The sequence below is a fragment of the Dromaius novaehollandiae genome, chromosome 17 (assembly GCF_036370855.1).
Source record: "Dromaius novaehollandiae isolate bDroNov1 chromosome 17, bDroNov1.hap1, whole genome shotgun sequence".
Lineage (NCBI taxonomy): Eukaryota > Metazoa > Chordata > Aves > Casuariiformes > Dromaiidae > Dromaius > Dromaius novaehollandiae.
The window spans coordinates 7,318,626-7,337,090 of record NC_088114.1 but is presented as its reverse complement, the minus strand read 5'-3'; the positions used below and the strand labels follow the sequence as shown (position 1 = coordinate 7,337,090).

Here is an 18,465-nt window from a genome sequence, read left to right as displayed (position 1 = left end):
GGTCTGTCCGGTTTAGAACCTGAACAAAAGAACTGTGAATGCAGGAAGGAGCTTTCAAGACTGCTCCTGTTGCTCTGGCAATCCACATGGGAAGCAGGGCTCTCTACTCTTTGCTGCCAGAAGTGATCTTTCTTGAAAAATAAATCAACATCCAGGTTAGCTTAGTTTTGTTGTGATTATTCCTGCTTCAAAGCTGTATTGGAGTTATTGCGTGATCCTTTGTGCTGTACTCTTAGCACAAATATAGGCTCTCTGACTTCTGGAAGCAAGTGCAAAAAGGCAGAAAGAATCAGCTTTGATCCTTTCCCACTGAATTACAGGATAATTTGTTTGGCCTTCTGAACACATGACAAATTATAGGCTGGCACTGAGAAAACCTCACTAAGCTACTATCTGGAATGAAAGCAGCAGTCTGATTTTCATTTATATCCCCAGAACACCCAGATTAATCAGACAGTAAATGCCCCCTGTATTCAGTTAAAAGGTTTTTGTGCTTGGATGGGAGAGAAGTTGAGGGTACCTGAATGAGAGCCTAGTCTTCACTGCAGCGCTAACCTATCTGTGCAATATGGATTTTATAATATACCATAAAAAACAGTACTGCTATTCCACAGATGACAGTTGTACTCTCCTTTCTCCCTTTATGTAATTTCAGAGTTCTGCTGAGAGAGTTTCTATCAGATTGGCACTTTCGCTTTGAGCTTTTTTCCCCCACTGTGTTTGCTGAGGAGAAACTGAAAATTCAGTCAATCCTAGGCAGACTTGAGATAAGGCATCGGAATACCCATATGAAACATAATCCACTGCAGACTCCTGATAATAAAACTGAATACATAAAAATACTGAGAACAATCAGTGCCCTGGAACTCCCCTTTAGCTAGAATTGTTAAAGCTGTCTGAGCTTAGAGGAAAAACTCTGCCTCTTCTGCAAGTCCCTGTTCCTGTTCTTATTTAAAACACGTTGAGCCGATGAGCCTACAGAGAACAAATTAATTGAAATCAGTAGAGGATTTAAAACATGAAGGTGATGCAAAATGATAATGTTAGAGGCCAGATCCTCAGGTGGTCTGAACTAATGTAAGTCAGTGACTTCAATTAAGCTGTGGCAGTTTCCCTAATTGTCAGAGGATCTGGCTCCAGATTTTGTGATATGTCCAGAGACCTTCTACTTAAGGAGTCATTGAGCCAGAGAACTAGTCAGGACCAAGTAAAGGCTTTTGAATTTTTATGTCCGTGTTAGTGGTTTGGCCAATATTGATATTTCTTTTTGTTCGGACCAAACTTTCTTTTTTTTTTTTCTTTTAATTTTCTGACAAAAAAGAGAAAAAATCATTTTGTATTATACTAAATCTTTTTGCATTTTCTCATTCATCTAGAAAGACCAAAAGAAATGGGAGAAAAAGATAACAGGGTCCTGTTCCACTCTAGGTGTTCAGCAGGATGTCACAGAAAGGATTGGAATAGGCTAGATAGAGCTGTCAAGTGCCTCTGTTACGTTGCGAAGGCATTTGGCTTATGTTGCAGGTTTAGCCATTTCCATCTGTCCTACCAACACAAAAACTAAATCCTTTCTTGTGTATGTTTTAACTGGGTTCTGAATAATTTAGCTGCCACATCTGTTTTTTTGAGTTCTCTCTCCACTCATTCTGGCTTGCTGTTTGTCGCCTGATGAAGTGCTGTGGGATTCCTGCTTGGAGGAGGATGTACTCTGTGCTGGAGTTCCCTGCCCTGGACTTGCTTTGGCTGCTACTTACCACTTCTGTCAAACTGCATCAGTATTACAAAGACAGAAGTAGCAACTGCATGTCTAGGATATCTTTTTTTTTTTTTTTTTTTTTTTTTTTTTTACCTTAGTGATGGCATAGTCTTTACATAAAGATGTAGGTTAGTACCGCCACTGCAGCTGCATGTTTTGAGGGAGAGCATAGCTACAATATTTTGGCAGCAGTTTCAGTCAAGGCGGACTAGGTGACATGTTAAAGATTGGCACATGCAGGATCATAATGTACAGTAGTATCTTCTGGGGCTTCAGGAGTGTGATGTTTATTTTCTGAGGGGTATTTCTGGTGAGTACATTTCTTTGCTCTTTACTCTGCCCTGCAGTTCATAAGAGGCAGAGAAACTGCAGGATGTAAAAGACAGAAGGGGAAAACCAAAGGGAGTGTGCTTGTTCTGTTAGCCATCCTTGTTCTCCTTTGCTTTCATTTATTGGCATGTGTCTTAGCAGAGCGCAGCCGGGAAGCAATGGTCCTAGGTAACATTTTAGTCTGTAAAAGTGTGCACTTCTTCCAACTCTGCGTCATTTTTGTGAGTATATCTACAATCAAGGAATAATAGCACATTTCTTTTGTCAGTTTGTTGTCTCCTTCAAGATGTGAGTCCAGATGTCTACCAGAAAACAGATGTACAAACTACATAAAAACACATATGACAGCTACATTATTCAGTATATACATAAATTCTACTACATCTCACATCCTCCATGCATAAAAAATTGCTTCTTTTTTTTCAATCAAGAAAACACTTCTGTTCATAACAATGACATCCCATTTTCTTTCTTTTTGATATCTCCCTGGTTTTCCTGCCTAATAAATTTCTGAATACTTATTTGAGGAGAGTCAATAGTGTAATGCTGTGCAGAAGCCACCTGTTCTGTTTATACACAGAAATATTCCATGCTGTCACTCCTTGCTAGTTTTTCTTGTTATTTCAGTTTCTTTTTCTTTTACTATTTACAGCAATGAGATGCATGTCACTTTTAACATCATTAATTCTTTTCTTGCTGACCTAATGTTAATACTACAGGGAAGATTTGAACCTGTATGTCTGACAAACGTGAAGCACCATGTGTTTTAAAAGTCCAAAGAAAGAAAGAATTCCAAAAAGTAACAGAAAGGCAGCGGCAAGCATTAGCTGTCTCAGAGATGCCAACAAGAAGTTATCAAGGCTAATGCAATGAATGAGAACAACACTAAATCAATTTAGACAGTGCAGACGAGCAGAAAAGCCAGTAAGAGAAATCTCACAGCTAGCAAAGGGCCAAGAGGCACATGAAGCTGGTGTTCTAGCCCTCAACTTCATCCTAGTGAGCCCTGACTGGCCACGAGGCCTCCACACTCCTGTTGTGTTCTCTGGGGTGGCTGCAGAGAAAATGGCATAAATCAGAAGGTGGTGCTACATGCCTTTCCCCAGAGAGCCCAGCCGTGGGTCCCTGGGTGGGCTGGAAGCTGCTGACCCAGCCGAGATGAGAGGAGAACCAGTAGTAACAGGCCGACGTCACGTAGTTTCTTCTCATGTATGTCCAAGCTAAAGTCAAGGTTAGGATTACAGTGAGGGGCAGCATTTCAAATAGGGTTAGACATTGGGACCAATGAGTAAGAAGCTACAGTGTACATGGCAGTAAGAAAGGGCTGGAGTTAATAGGAGCCAATGCAGCTTATTGGCTTTTCATACATAGATGGACCTTTCTTTCGTGTTGAGACTAAGGTAAGAAACAGAGTTAGCCTTGACTGTTGGGAGCCAGAGCATCAGACTTCCAGGTGAGAACTGGAAGATGCAGAAACCTGGGATTTAGGGGGAGATCTGGTATTGGCAAGGGCTGATGTTGAGTGTTTTTCTGTGAGGACAGGTCATCTCTTTATAAGAAGACTAGAGTTAGACTCTTGTACATGTGTATTTGGGAAAAGTGTTGCTTGCTACCTGAAAGATGACAGATATATTTGTTATTTTGTTTCTTAGTATTTTGGCTGTGTCCCAGAGTATTTCATCTATTCCTGTGTCATTATCATTGTTATCTAAATGGTTTTGCTTTCTTGCTGTGTAGCTTTTAGATCGTTAATGTTATCAGAATTCTGCAGTAAAACTATTCCTCCATCTAAGTTCCTTAACTCTCTCCTTATCTTTTCAGTAAATAAGACGGATAACTTTATCTCAGAGCATAGTCAGAAGTGTAAATGCCCTCATTTTACAATCTTTTACCCTCCTTGTCTGCATTAGATCTGTTAGTAATAGTTCCATTCAGGAGTATGAGTGTAGAATGTGAAAATACATTTTAGACTGGCAATGAAATCTTGTCTTTCAGCATTTAAGATAATTAAGGCCTTATTCATTTACACCTGGCTTGTGAGGGCTTCTTTGTGTACTCCTGACTAAAGAAGCTAGAAGTATATCTTCTGTGTTTGACTACTAGCATTAGCTTTTTCTGTCCCTAAGAAAGAAGTAACTCAAGAAAATGTTGAATGAAACTGTCAGGTAGAGAATGTAATTTTTCAAAACGTGAGTGTGACAAAGATCCGGTTACCTGTCACTAGTATATCATTACCTTCTGCAGATGTATGCAGTGACATGAATATCACAAAAGCAGTCTTGGGGATCCCTTGAATTTCAATCCAAGTAACCCAAATCCTAGTTCCTTAGTCACTAGATAACCTTTCTCTATATATGATCAGTGTTCTAGTTATGGCAGAAATATTTCACACAGTAATTGCTGATTTGCTTCATGAAAGATAGTCAGAACATGATTCAATGTTTTCCAGTCCAGCCTCCTCAAGTTCCCCATTAGTCCGTTCTTTAAAGTATGAAAGTCCATTCATTAGTCCATTCTTTAAAGGTCTGGATTATAAAATATGTTGTAGTTTCCTATTCTTTTTTTGCAGAGTTGAGAACTTTCAGTGATGTCAGTGTTTGAGTAATGACTGATGTCTTGGATTATCAGTCTGTGCCAGAGTTTTCTCATCTTCCTCATTTTGCATGGAGTGGTGTTCTGCCTGAGCTTTCTCTCAGAACTGGGATTTAACGTTTTCATATTTTTCAAATAGAAATTCAGTGATGAGATTTACAATCATAAGATGTTTTGTTGTGCTGTCAAAGAGCTCTTTTTCAAAGATGCTCCTGGAGCCATCAGCATGTGTGTTTCTATTACAGAAAGAAAACAAGCAGCTGCTAAACGCAAGGAGCAGTAGGGTAGCAACAGGGGGCTTAATTATGCCCGAACTGCGCAGTACTTAGGTGCACCTGGCACTCTTAGGTCAAGTACATAGGTTTTTATTACAAAGGTGTCTGTGGAAAAAGCTATTTAGGATTTAGCAAACATTCTGAAAAGGCGTTTTATCACTATAAATGCTAATTCACTGAATCTGATGAGATACGATTTTTGAAGTATACCCTCTAGGTGTCAGGTAACACTTCTAGACATAGAGTTTCAATGTGTCAGGTCTGTGAGGTAAGAAGCAGGGAGTGTTATGGAGAAGCCTTTAATTACCTGCAGGAGTTATATGCAGCTGTGTAGCACAGTATTGCTCATGTGCAACCTCTTTGAGACAAAACATGTGAGATGAGTGCACAGCACAAGAAAATGAAAGTGGGAAAGAAAAATCATCTGATTGGTGCATACAGCATTCCCAGAAATTCAGAGTAGGGCTGAATTCTTTGGCTTTTGGTAATTCTGTCAGAACACAGCTGAGGAATGGGTGTTAAAGTGTAATGAGATTGTTTTCAGTTTTCTGTCAATTTTGGATTAAACAAGAGAGAGATCCAGCATTTTTTATTTAATTGGTACAGACTCATATGTGTGGTCATGATTCAGTTCCCACCTCATTCTGAAAGAGAAATACAAAATGATACAAACGAACTTATTGTCCATCAGATTTCAGATTGGGGTTCAAATAAAATTTTGAGCAAATGTTATTTTATTTGGAGTTTACTTAGTCCCATTTAAAGTGTATTCATAAAATCATCTCCCACTTAATGAGAAATAACTTTGCTAGTTGTATAGAACAGGACACTGATGCGAAAATGAGAATCATGAGTCAGGGGAATACAGTCAGGCAAATGGTAGATGCTGAAGGATTCATTTTATTTCTTTTGAGTGCAGTTTTACAGTACTTAAGAAGGTTTCCTAAAAATGTCAGTCATCATTAAAAAGGATATTGGTACTCCTGGTATTTATTAGCATTCCTATGGTGTTCCTCTAAAGGAGAACTTCATTTTGAGTGTTTGCATGTTAACATCAGGCTTCTCCCCTAAGCTGGACATGCTTTCTGCTTACTTGATGTATTTTCATGTGTCTAACTTTGAGCTGTGCTGTGTTAAAACTCTGATGTATATTTCTAAGGGCATAAGCTGTAAATTTCTTATGTGAAGATATTAAAGTTTAAGTAAACTTCTTAATGTATCCTTAGCCTCCAAACTCTTGAGGTGAAAATAGCATGAGGCTAGGGGCAAGAATTTAAGTTTTCTTAACTTTCTTGTTTTGAGAAAGTAATAACATTTTGAGAAGTGTTCATAATAGCAAACAGTCCATGTCACAGAAAATAAAATGTGACTTACCAATAACTTCTGAGGAAAAATATATACAAAAAGCATGCATGTTTTCAGAGAAATAAAAAGGAAGGAATCTTACATTAACTAAAGGCTTCTTAGTTTCCTTCTGTATGCTCAAAGTGAAACCATCTCAGTTTTGAGCTACTAACAGTTGACCTAGTGTTCTCTAATACTGACCTAGCATTTCCCTGGAGACTTTTGGTACTCAGAGAAAAGATGACTATGGCAGAATTGTAACACAATTAAAATATATCAAGCTGAAGAGGCAAGATCTTTGTATCTTTAAAAAAAAACAGTAGGGATTTTTGGCGTATGCAGTGAAAAACTTTATTATTAGTACATTTCTCCACATATGAAATTTGCATCACCTGAGTAGCTTAATTTATCATACTTGTGGAAAGGAGATCTTGTTCTACATCAAACTTCTAAACTCTGCATTTATTGTTGGAACAATGCCCGAGGCTTTAAGGACTTATTTGAGTTAAACTTCTGAGATCTTTCTTACAGCCTAAAAAGGCTGGCATACTTTCCATAACATAAAACCAAGGCATCTTAATACTGTATTGTTAAATGACATCATTATCTACTATGTATTCTTTTTTTCATTTCAAGCTAAAAGGTATAAATCTAAGTTTGCAAGTTTTCTTGTAGTCGTGTTCTACCTTGCATAATTTTGAAACCCCATCCAATTGTATTACATTTTAAATGGAGCTTGAAACATGTCTAATTTAGGAAATATTTACATATAGTCAAGGAAACATGACGAGGAAATCTATTTACTAGCAATGCAATCAGTACTGTAATTGATATTGGAAATCTTTCTAGGAGGACACAGCTAGTTTAGCAAAACAGGTATGGCTTCATATATTTTATAGAGAGGAAACCAGCAAATTGCACTGCTTATTTATTTACCACCTTCATCATTATAAGTAATGTTATTGTGTGGAAGCTGGCTTTACCCATTTTTAAAATTTGCTTAATCATGAATCAGTAGAACAAACTGCATTTTGTGCCTGATGCATTTTTCAGTGTTCATGCAGGAGGCTTTGATATTCAGTCTTCATACAAAGGATCTCCGCTAGATTTTGGCCGTGCAATTTGGCCACAACGGGTGAGGTGCAGCCATCACAGTGCAGGGCCTGTCCGCATGGCTGCAGCTGAGAGTCACGTAATAGGACAGCACAGATCCAAGGGTTTGCCCCAGTTGCTTCATATTCTTCTAAAAGATTGTAGCTGAGCATAGGCTTATATCCAGCCACCCTTAAACCTGTTCTTCTGCATTAAGGCTAGACACGTCCCAAGTCCCTTTGTGTCTCAGCTCTTGTCAGTGCTACAAGTCCTGTTTTTTTGTACTAACACTGAGTCAAGTGCAATAGAGTGTGAGGGTCTCAGATACTCTGGTATTCTGGGTCTTAATAGTGCTTAAAATTGTAATTTTTAGAATATGTAGGTAAGGCTTTTCCTGTGACCCACTCTATCCTATAGTGCTTTCAATTAGCTGTGAAGTTTTTGTGGGGAAAAATGATCAGGATTTGTACTATTTGTATTGTTGGCAATTTTGGGGGCTAACTGAGGGGCACAAGTTTGCTGTTAAGTAAGAGGCTGATAGAAAGGATGAGAATGAAGAGGTCTACAGCTGGTTGTTCCAGGGGTTTTCCTGCGGAAGGAATTTCTTCTGTCTCTTTCCACCATCCTCAATGTCATCTATCAGCAGCAGCATAAAATGCCCTTGACAGCTGTAGTACTTGGGTTGGGCCCAGTGTCAGCGACTAGAGGGGATCAGGGTTTGTAAGAGCAAGATTTTCTTCACAGAGGGGCTAAGGCTCACTTCAGAGGGAGTTTGCTTTCTGTCTATAAACAATATTGTGTGAGCATAATTTTGCCCAGGCTTTTCCCTTAGTTCCTCAGTGTTATGTTAGTATTTGGTTTTATGGCAAGTATAGTTTTCTTTCCACTTTCTATAATTTCATTGATATACAAATATTGAAGTAGCTAATATACTTGCTGGCACCTTTTTATTAAAAACATCTATGCCATTCATGTATCTAGCAATGTGCTGATTCTTGGATAACAGCCACATTTTTATAATGCGCTAGCTTAGTGCCAGCTTTTATGATTTGTGAATCAGTGCCCATGAGATGAGGGTTGCCACTTACTGAAACTAGCTGTGAAAATAATAGATACAGCAGTAGTCTTGTGATGGATGCAGTTTATATCCATTTGTTTTTTGGATATCTTGGTTCTTTCCTTAAGCACAGAAGTATCTATTGTCTACCAAAGGAAATAGGTTATAAATCAAAATGGTTTTGCTTCTGTGTTCAGCAAGAACTCATAAGTCTTCTTTTCATTTCTTTTTTTTTTATTTTAAATATTGACACATACAACGTTTTTTGGAGGAAACTACAAGATCCCTTCGTGTAACTTAGTGACAGCGTAAGTAGCTGTACCAGCACAGAAGAGAAAATGAATACAATCTTTCCCTTAATTTTCATTTCTGTGGCTCTGTGAGTTTAATATAAAGTTGTTAATCTGTTAGAGGTGAAGGCAGACAGTGTTACATTTAAAAAGCAATGAATCTTAATATTGGTCCAAACAGAACACACAACACCTAATGAGAGGTGTTGAGCTAAACACAAAGTGATGATAAAGGAATAATGGAGATCTTAACTCCACCAGCAAGTGTGGGATTCTGCTGGTCCAGAACTAACCCAGGAGCTGATGGATCAAGGTAGAAAAGATGTTCGTTCACCATCAGTTAATGAAGCTCTCTATCTGTGACCTGGATTGCGGTGTTTTAAATCCCTGACAATTTAGTAGAGATGCAATCTGTACTATTTTAAGAAGGTATGATATATTTCTATAGAAATTACTGCAAAGATTTAAATATATTTATTTACATTTTTATACCTTTCTATGTCCTCAAAACAATTCTCTCATAATTTCAATAGGATGGTTTTAAAGCAAATATAATACTGTGTTATTTTGTAGTCAGTTCTTTTGTACTTTTATATAAAGGTAGTAATTTTAAAATGACTAAGAAAGTCACCTTTTCACAGCCATAACATATCAACCAAATTAGATAAGACATTGGATTGGCTCAGATATCATGTGAAACGTCACTTTGAGTCAGCTGTAATACGATACCAGGAGTACGCTAGCATAATCTGCATGAAGAAAATGGTCGTGTTAGACCATTCTTTAGTCAGAGTTATTTGCATGTTTTAAACAATGACTGCTCACAGACTGTAATTCACAACAGGGCTTTTTCTTTTTGCATGAGCTGCCAGTAACTTGAGCAAATAAGGAAACAATTTCCCATACAATTCTTTCCCACACCAATTCCAGCTATTTTAGGAGATAAGAAAATGAGATATACTAGAAAATTCAAAGGCATCACAATTCCTTGGCTGCCAATGAAGGCATATGTTAGTAATTAGAATGTTTATAACATGTTATTAAATGGAAATCTGCATCACCATAGCTGCATTCAGTTATTCTCATGTACCAATACCATTCCTTTTAAAATTTTCAGAACAGAAGTTGTTTCTACCTTTTATTATTCTTAACTGTACAAAATTGTCTTCAGCTGTTTTTCTTTATAAAGCTTAGATTTCCTTGACTAGATACTTTTGGACAAAAGAGTCTAGGCATTTTATTGAATGATATAGTAGTAGGTACATATACATTTTCATTTTCTGTACTTCAACTATGCGTAGAAGAATACTGTTGAAATTTCAAAGTGATCAAAAGATACACTTATTTTGCCCATACTACAGATTTCCTTATTTATTTCACAGAAACTGAAATTGTAATTCTCTGATCCGAGCTACATTGTTGTTATTGTTATTGTACTCCTAAATATTTTTGTGGGACTGGAAAATCATGCCCAGCACCTTAAATGCGCAGATGAATTATATGCCTAGCTCCCGTGGCTCTGTTTATTTTCATTGGAAGACACATTATATGCAAACTTGCTCTGTAGTTAGGAACTAATCCCACATCCACTGGAATGTATATAGAGTTTTATATAGCGAATAAGGTCAGAATTCAAGCTGCACTGTTGTGCTTAGAATACCTCAGTGTATAGCTTTTGGGGTTATCTCAATATCTCACTTGAAACAGCAATATTCTCATCCAAGGATGTCTCAGCTAAGAAGAAAGGAATTTTCCTTGTTATTGTGCAGATCTCATTAGATGAATTACAGAGGGGTCACAGCTTTTCATTAGAGATAATCACTTTTATTAAATCGCAGGCACCATTGTTTCCTTCTTCATACATACCGAGAGCCAGACTGGAAGTAATCCAAGCAGCTTCAATTTTGCCTGAAGTAGCAAAAGAGGTGAGAAATTGCATCTTTTAAACTTTATTTCAAGCTGCTGTTGTTTAAGTTTCCTAAGAGAAGTACAGACGGTAATGTCAGTTAGTAAATTATTTTAAGAATCTAAGAGATACAACTATAAAGAGATCTTTAAGGACATTTCCTAACAGCATGTTTCAACATCATAAAACTATTTAAGCAATAATTAGTTGTAAAGAGGCATTTGGGATATATTATTCTCTTCTGCACCAAAATAGCAGGTTGATATGTTGATCAGTTCCCTCCAGAAGACGATATTGCAGCAGTTCTACCAACTGTTCATCGCTGTATCACTCAGTGGGAAAATAATGTCACTGAGCTGCTACAAGAAATCCTTTGGAGGCTCTGTAGAAGTTGGAGAGTAGAATTTCATGCAGTGTTGCTCTTCCTTCCTATATCACTCATTTCACATCCAGAATGAGTCCATTTTTTTCATCTTTTCTTTGGAAACACATTTTTTTTGTTACTGGGCTAACTGGAGAAATGTGTTTCCACTGACTTCCCTGACTGTGAAATTATAGATCTATTGGATTTCATTGTGGAGTTTTATTTAATACATGTATACATAGCAGAAATAAGAGATTGAAAACTTCCTTAAAATGCTCAGAAAAAGTCATGCAGAAGAGAGAGTAGCATTATCAAAGTCCCATGGTTTCTAGTTTTCACATAAAAAGCTGCTCTTTTACCTTGTAATGGATACTGAAGTATGTGCAACCAAACACAAAGATGATAGTACCAGAGAGTCAGTACAGGAGTGTTTTATGAATCCAGGTGGATAAGAAACAAGAATTGATCTAATTCTATAAAGTCCATTCCTGACCATGTTACATGCTATAACTCAAACCTCTGTTTATTCTGTTTGAACTCAACGTGGAAAAAAATCCATAAAATGAAATGCAACAGTAAATAAAGAACATTAGTGCTTGGAAGAAACATCAAAGCTGTTGGTACCTGTAGAAGAGTTACTCTGGGAAAACACTGTTTATCTTTATGTCTCTTTTATCCTTGTGCCTCTTCCTGTCAATTCCTGAGTCTGCGGAAGCTGGGGAAGCGTTGCCGTTCATTTACCCTTCAATGTAATGTGCGTTACCTTCTCTTCATATACTGTCAACAGTGTTTCGGTAATAGCTCACTACCTGCACAAAAGGTGATTCCCGTAGTATATTACTGTGAAATTATATAGCTGAGGGGAGTAACAGCAGTAGCTGTAGTAGCAAGCATTCCTCAAAATGTTTTTCAGTATTTGACATCATTAAAAATGATGCCAGTAGTGTGCATGAGAATTGTACTTTATATTGTTTGAAAGTGAACAATGAGTTACTGTTAACGCACCTAGCTTCTGCAGTTTCTATACACTTTAAAAATACAGGCCGATGTTTTGAAAGCATCAACGAAACATAAGCATGAAGGCCTGTTTTGTCCGGCATGCAAAATGATTTTGCTTCACACATTTCAGTTGGACTCTGCCGGGTTTATCAGCTAAAAATGTAAGTCAGAGACAAAATAAAAAGATGGTCCAGCAACTGAAAGGCATGGATCAAATGCCCACTCCATATGCCCTCAATTACCTTCAACAAATCAGTCAGATTTTTAAGAGTATTTAACCTAAACGTGCTTATGAATAGGTACAGCACGTGTCAGACTGCCAGAGTCCTGCAGAAATTAGAAATATACAGAAATTCTAGCACAAGCCACAGTTTACTCAGCTTTCTCATAATCCCACATGCAACAAAACTTCTTTTAAAGATGTAATTACTCATATGAATCCCATTGGTGGCAAATTTGTTAGTTTTATTTTATCAGTGCAAGAACCACTTGTAGTAGTGAAGAGTCAGGGTTTTTTCGGCTTTGACACCATGTTAGATAGATCCTGTAATTTCAAATTCAGGTTTAAAAATAAATTTAGGAGAGGTCAGATCATGGTGGTAACTGAGAAGCATGCATATTCGTACCTGTCTTTGAATCAAGCAGAGCCTCATGTGCCCTTGCAGTTCCCTTGAAGACAAAGAAACCTCATGCACACTAAGAAGGTTACTGCTTCCCTGCAGTGGCAAAATGATTTCCTGCTGTTCATCTATGACTGAGGGTGGCTGAATAATAATCTGTAATTAACAAGCTTCAGCTCCTTCACCTTGACCATGGATACAACCATTATTCTTATTGTCATTTTTCCAGAACATGTACTAGGTATTACAGATGTAATTTTTTTAAGGACAGAACCAGATGTGCAATAGGGTGCTCATTAAACAGGGTAGCAGGTACACCAACATGAAGACTTTTCATAGACGTGTCTCTCCTGCTGTTTTTAACAGATAGCTATAGGCAAGAGCTAGTTACTGCTGTGCTTTCTGTTAATTACATGCATTTTTCTTCCTTTGTCTCCTAATGGATAAAAAGTAATTTACATATTCCTTTATATGAAATCTTTCTCTCAGTGGAGATGTTTGTTAGTATAATTGAGGTGTCGTTTATACAAGGTAGTGTCACTGCTGCTCAGTGACTATTATGTGCTTATATTTCTTTTTACAGGATGGTATAGAGAGGCAAAGAGAAATGATAATTTTCCAGTGTAAAAGAGAAGTCCTCTGTAGGATGGGAATTTGTGAAGGTGCTGCCATTGCTGGTGAGCACAGTAGAGTGAATCCTTCCCAGAAACAGGAATTTGACTGGCAGCATAGTCAAGTTTCAGTTGGGAACAGGCTCCAACAAACCAGCAATGGATTTCTTTGCTTGTGTAAAATTTTACTTGTACTATACTTGTAAGGATGGTGGTTAAACAGGCATTGGAAATAATATATTTCCTTTTCACAATATGAATTTGCAGGGGTAGATTCCATTTATCTCTAGTATGTCAGTGACATGAGTAGTAGGTTTGCCGATGCATTTGTGTGTTTTGTCCTGGCTAGTCCACAAAAGAATGAAACCACAAAGCCATTATTAAAATTAACAGGGTGCTCAATGCCATTTTAATAGTAAAATGTAATTTTAAATGAGAGAGAAGCAATCTCTATGCTTGCTTTTCCCCCCAGCCCCAAATGCATTTTCCTTTGCATTTTGTCATTAATCTCCCTTCCAGGCTGCCAGACCCAGAGAAGTGGCTGGTGCTTGAAAACCAGAACAGCAACAAGAAAACTGTTAAGGAGAAGTTCCTCCTCCCGCCTCTCCAAAGGATTTGACTTTTGCCCCAGGAGTCCCTGATGGGGCTGTGTATGAGATGGTGATGCTAACATAAAAGCCAAATCAATTATATTTTGGATAGCTTTATAGGTATTTTACATTGAAAAAAACCTGAAGTCAGTACAGTAAAATTCACAGGAAAAAGGCATCTGACTTTGAAGGCTGAAAGAAAAAATAGTGCTACTAATACTTCTCCCCAGGTATTTTGAACCTACCTATCATATACACAATATCATAATATAACCTGGCATGCAGGCTTTATGTGCTGTGTTTTGATGCAGTATGCACTGTCCAACCGTCTGAACTATTAAAACTTTGTATTCTGCTATGGCGTTGCATAATGTGCAAACATCAAATTTTACATCAAATTAAGGTTCAGCTACAGGTGATAGAAAAATAAAGGAAGAATTACTTGAGCTGTTACTTTCCATTCTCAAACTCTGAATTCTCTCAAACATGTACTAGAAAATGATCTTCTGCATTAATCTGCATTAAACTTGCCAATCTGTCGATGCTTTTAAACAGGTACTGCATGCTTTTCTAGTGGAAAGCCTGCGTGATGGAACTGTTTCTTAAGTTAAGATACCAGAGAACATAGTTTACTTTCACAATCCTTCAGTGTTACTCTTTTTTCCCTTACCAGTTTTAATGGAAGGTGAGTCATTCCATAAGGAGCTGAACTACTGAAGCCAGTTTCCCATGGATTTGTGTCCTACTTCCCACCACAAATGTTCCTCCTGTACTCAAACTCCCTTACTCCTTCCCCTCCCTCACTTTATTGAATTTAACTCTCTCCTTTCCCCGAGAGCCACTAATCTGAGCTTCGTTTCTTTATCCATCCATTGGTTTTCACTTCTAGAAGTTTCCTGCGTTTGCAATCTCTACTTCTCTGTCAGATTCGTATGAACTCAACCAATCAGTAAAAATGTTATTAATGAGGAGCAGCTAGAAAAAATAGCTCAGTAATGGTTCATCCCTTTGTTATCAGAATTATTCATCTAAACTATCAGAGGACATATTACAAAGACGCAAGCTGCAATAAGACTTTTGTTCCTCTGCATACGCTATGTGACTGGCATTGCAAAGTTGTTCTTGTGGGGCTGTATATTTTTATCTGAAAAGAAAAGACAGGAAAAGAAAGATTTTTTTTTTTTTTACAACTTTCTCCACTTGAGCTGCTATTTTCCTGTTTACTGAACAGTCTGAATTAGTTCTTAGTGTATTAAAATGTCTGAGAGAGGCCAGACACATGGAAGCTGAAATGCTAGCAAGAACAGATTAAAGTACTGCAGAGACCATACACTTGACCGAGAAGAGTCAGGTGGACTGTCCTTTCTGCACGTATTGTTCCCTTCAAAACCTGCTTTGAAACAAATCTTCTCCCCAGCTATGTAGTGGTCCTGTTACCGTAATGCATTTTTCAAGACATTTCTCTGTAATAAAAAGGATTCTGTATATTATGCACACAAACTAATTTGTAGCTGATCAGCAGGTAACATTATCCCACTGTGGGGCATTCACAACAGATATGCACCTTTTGTTCCTGAACAAGTAGATTTTCCACTTATAAATTTTGTTTTAGGTAGTGGATTGCTCTCATATTGGTAATTAAACTCCACTGCTGACGTTTTTATAAATCCAGCGCAGCTCAGTTGCACACGGTAGCCAAAGTTATTGTTTTGTGGAGTCCCTGATAAAATAGCTCTTATAGTCTTAGTCTAGTACAAATTACTGATGTTTTTAAAACAGTAATGGGTATCAGATGTAAAAGTTGGTAGGTAGCGAAGACCATTTTTTTCCTAGTCTTTGGCCTGTGTGGTCCTTGTCTTTTTGTAGCAGCTTATGTCTCTGAAACGTATCCATACTGTAAAGATAGTCATGAGTATTAGTTGCAATAAACGTTTCTAGCAAAACATAAAACTGAAATTAATCTAGATATTTCCTTTATGAATTCTACAGTCAGGCTAAGTGCAGTGGTTGTCCTCTTACATTTATCATTAGACATCAAAATTCAGCAGTTTGGGTTCTGTATTGGAGAGGATGATAGAAAATAGAGAATGGTTTTAAATCACTCCTGGAGGTGCATTTCTATAATCAGTCCCTTTGGTTCAGACTTAAATAAAAGGTTTGCACAAACATTTCATGAATCTGAACTGCTGGACTTGACAGCATTCCAGTTAAAAATATAGAAATGAGAGTTTTTAAAATCCCTAGTGCCCGGTCAGGTAGTTAGTCCATACTTGTCCCTTTGCTACACGTAGCTCTCATGTTCTTTGATTGATTAAAGATGAAAACAGCAAATGTGGAAGAAAAAACCTGTACAATAAACAGTAATAGAGTGGGAGAACCTTCTAATCAACCCGGTGTGCCTATTTCTTCCCTCACAGATTCAAAGCTTCAAGTTTAAAATGGAGGGAGTAGGTTCAAACAAGAAGTGGCTCTGTAGGCAAGGAATGTGTTTCACTAGAAGATATTCTGTTCTCTAGTTTGAAGGTGAACAGGGGTTTTTGTTGTTTTTTTTTTCCTGACATTACTTGTGCAGAGCTTCCCTATTTGTTTTTGATGGATAACAAAAGGTACTTTGGAATTTTGAAAGGAAACTGCTGTGGCACTCGCTCAGCTGGCTGGCTGCCTTTGGTACCATTGCTTAGGCAACTGCCCTGGAGATTTTCTAAGTATAACAGGCTGTTTTACACCAGTGCAGTTCCACTGTTGGGAGTGTGGCCACAGTAGTTGACACAGGTTAGTAAATCTATACCAGTGTGTTGACTTCAGTTTTCTTCATCTTTCTTTGAAGTGTAATACCATTAACGAGGGCTTTTGTTGCAGTCCTCTGTGGTTGCTTAAGACGGGTTTCATTATGCATATTTTTATATACATGAAGCAAGTGTGTATTTCATGTTAAAAATACTCAGCAAATCATATAGAAATAGTATCATTGTGAGAGGAATCTAGAAAAATTTGCCTTTTGCCAATGTTGGAAAGAGATCCAACTTCATGCAAATGACAGTGACTAAAAATGCAGCCAGCAGAAAGCCATTAATTATAGCATCCTTCTGAAATCCACAGTTGATTGCAGCATGTTTTTTAATGTAGATGGTGACTGGGACCAATATAGTTTTTATTACGTGTGCTGCAAAGCAGAATATTAAACCATTCTAAATTGCTTTATTTAAATGTCAGTTTGACCACAAAACAACTTGCATTATGCGTTTAATATAGAATAAATGTAATTTGTATCCCTGCTAAGTTTCTGCTTCCGCACAAGAGGATGAACTGTTAAGGCTGTGTTATATTTTTATATAACTTTATATGTTAATAAGGAAAAAGATATAAGGGCTTAAAAAGTAATCTTAACTGTACCTCACAAATCTCAAATTCTTCCTAAATTTAAATAGCTGTGGACCATGACAACTGCCTTTTGCAGTTTAATCTGACTGCTTGTTAATGAGAGACAATATTGTAAATTACCCAAGACACCTTGGAGATTACACACATTGTCAGCGCTACATTGCAGAAAATACAGCTGCCATAAAAGAAGGAGGGCGTTCACACTTTCGATGAGCTGTTCTGAAAATATTTAGATATAGTCATATCTGGTATACTTGCGGACACTTTTCCTAATCTCTAATCCTTTACATTCACAAAATGCTGCTGAGGAGGGTAGTCCTGCACTGCAAGAAGTTGTCCAGAAGGTTTGGAGGTTTTCTGGAGTTGGCTAAGCAAAGCCACGGCTGACAGCCCTCATCTAGGGCTTGCATCAAGTGGGAGGGTGGCCTAGAGATCTCCAGAGGTCTTTCCCAAGATTGACATTTCTTTTACTCTGTGATTATTCACTGTATAAAAGCGGTGCTTTTCTGAACTTTTTTCCCGTACACAAAATATTCCTGTGTATTGATACAAATCTACTGACAGAAAATCTCAGGTTTTCTGAGATCTCCAGGCAGAAAATCTCTACATACTAGAAGAATGTTCTTTTTGTTAAAGAATTTCTTACTACACTGGAAAGGTAGGAGGCCGTGATACCTGTTGAGATGGGTGTTCAGAATCTGGTGAAATTCAGAATTAAAAGCTGTTTTGGAGTGCTATTTTAATTCCCTTCAGATTGAAGAATACAGCTTTTTCTTTGAAGACACTCAGAATAAGTTAAGGGATATTTTGTGAAAATTTTAACTCTCCCAAGCAAATTAATCCAAACAAGGAATAACTGACATCCTGACAGATTAAATTATTCTCAGACAATATATCTGACAAGTGTATGAACACAGTCCCAGTAGGCTAATAAAGGTAAAATATTAGCACCCAGTGAAAGGCAGGGTCACCTGTGCTCTCTTTTGGCTATAGACCATGTTAAAAGATGGATTGTCATCTGCATAATTTATCTGATGACAATTGAGCGGACCACTTACAATCAGCCTAATGATTTCATATGTTTTCCTCAGAAACTGTAATTACTGATTCAGAAAATTCAATGCAAGAAAAATAATCAGTGTATTTTAAAAATAATTTTTCTGATGCTACTTAAGAACTGGAAAGAAGGTAGGGGGAGCAGTGTAGTATGATCTGCCACATTTCTGCAGCCTGTCTGTGTGATTCTGCAGTATGTAGT

At 37.5% G+C, this 18,465-nt stretch overlaps 1 long non-coding RNA gene across 1 annotated transcript in view; it reads left to right on the top strand.

The window, feature by feature from the left end:
• The window catches only part of LOC112980461 (uncharacterized), a 310,497-nt gene that overhangs the window by 134,569 nt on the left and 157,463 nt on the right, over window positions 1-18,465 (top strand). The window contains exon 4 of the long non-coding RNA XR_003258428.2: window positions 10,575-10,661. This is a non-coding gene — a long non-coding RNA (uncharacterized LOC112980461). The remainder of the gene's footprint in view (window positions 1-10,574; window positions 10,662-18,465) is intronic.